This window comes from Mesocricetus auratus, unplaced genomic scaffold (genome assembly GCF_017639785.1).
Source record: "Mesocricetus auratus isolate SY011 unplaced genomic scaffold, BCM_Maur_2.0 Super-Scaffold_100043, whole genome shotgun sequence".
Lineage (NCBI taxonomy): Eukaryota > Metazoa > Chordata > Mammalia > Rodentia > Cricetidae > Mesocricetus > Mesocricetus auratus.
In genome coordinates, this window is record NW_024429220.1 from 7,847,116 (window position 1) to 7,848,425 (window position 1,310).

The 1,310-nt window shown below is 50.6% G+C and overlaps 1 pseudogene; it reads left to right on the forward strand.

Moving 5' to 3' along the window:
* The first annotated feature begins 753 nt into the window (after positions 1–753).
* On the forward strand, positions 754–1,074 carry LOC121135835 (annotated as a pseudogene).
* Positions 1,075–1,310: the final 236 nt, after the last annotated feature.

Consider the following 1,310-nt stretch of genomic DNA (forward strand, 5'->3'; position numbering starts at 1 on the left):
CTGTCGTCAACGCCATCAGAGACGTGAGAAGGATGCTGTACCTGAGTGAGCAGGAAGAGCAGACTAAGCAGCCTCCGTGTCTGTTAGAAATGACAGACGCCGTCTGGACAGTCTCCCTAGGTTTCTCCCTAGGTTCCTCCGTAGTCACTCGAGCCTCCAGCTGCCAGCCCAGAAGATCCAACTGACTTTCCTGTGGAGTAGGAACTTGGTGGGACTGGCCTACCATGTCTAGGCAGAGTGAGGCAATCAACTTCCCAGTGTCCTGTTTGTCCACAGCTTGGACAGGATCCTTGGTGATGGTTTTTCACCCAGTAGTCTGCTTTGCCACGTTTAAGCAAGCTCTGGGTGAGGGTTCTCTGTGCCTGTCATCTTCTTTGAAGGACATATGGGCACTGCCAGGAGCTGGTACTTCTATTACACATTTTAAATGCCATATTCAGCAGAAATCTGAAGCTTTTGAGGACCATCTGTCTATAAAGTATATCTAAACTAAACAAATTTTGCTTGTTTCTAGTTACTCGTTTTAGACTTGGCTTTGAAAACATATACAGGAGGCTTAAAAAGGCTTATTCCTGTAATTAATTACATGAACACACTAAAGAATTTGATCATTTATAATGCGACAATTAACTTGCATGTCTTAATTATCCTTAACAGTTACAATAAGTTAGTAGCTTTTGGGTTCTCTCACCGCCCCCGTGGCGGGTTGCAGCATGTTCAGCATCGCAGGCGCCTCCCACCCAGCACCCCACGATGCCCAAGAGGAAGATGAGCTCCTATGGAGCAGCGTAGGCGGAGCCCTAGCTGGGCTCCACCAGGCTGTGGGCCAACCCTACCCCTGCCAAGGTGGACGGGAAGCCGAAAAAGACAGTGGGAAATGATAAACCCAGACAAGAAGGTGCAGACAAACGGGAGGAGGGGAGCAAAGGGCAAACAGGCTGAAGCGACTGACAGCAAACTGCAGATCTGCCTGCTGAAAGTGGAGAGTCCAGCCTCTGAGCAGACCAGAGTCCAGCCTCTGACATAGACCAGAGTCCAGCCTCTGACATAGACCAGAGTCCAGCCTCTGACTAGACCAGAGTCCAGCCTCTGACATAGACCAGAGTCCAGCTTCTGGCATAGACCAGCGTCCAGCTTCTGACTAGACCAGAGTCCAGCCTCTGAGCAGACCAGAGTCCAGCCTCTGACATAGACCAGAGTCCAGCTTCTGACTAGACCAGAGTCCAGCTTCTGACATAGACCAGAGTCCAGCCTCTGAGCAGACCAGAGTCCAGCCTCTGACATAGACCAGAGTCCAGCCTCTGAGCAGA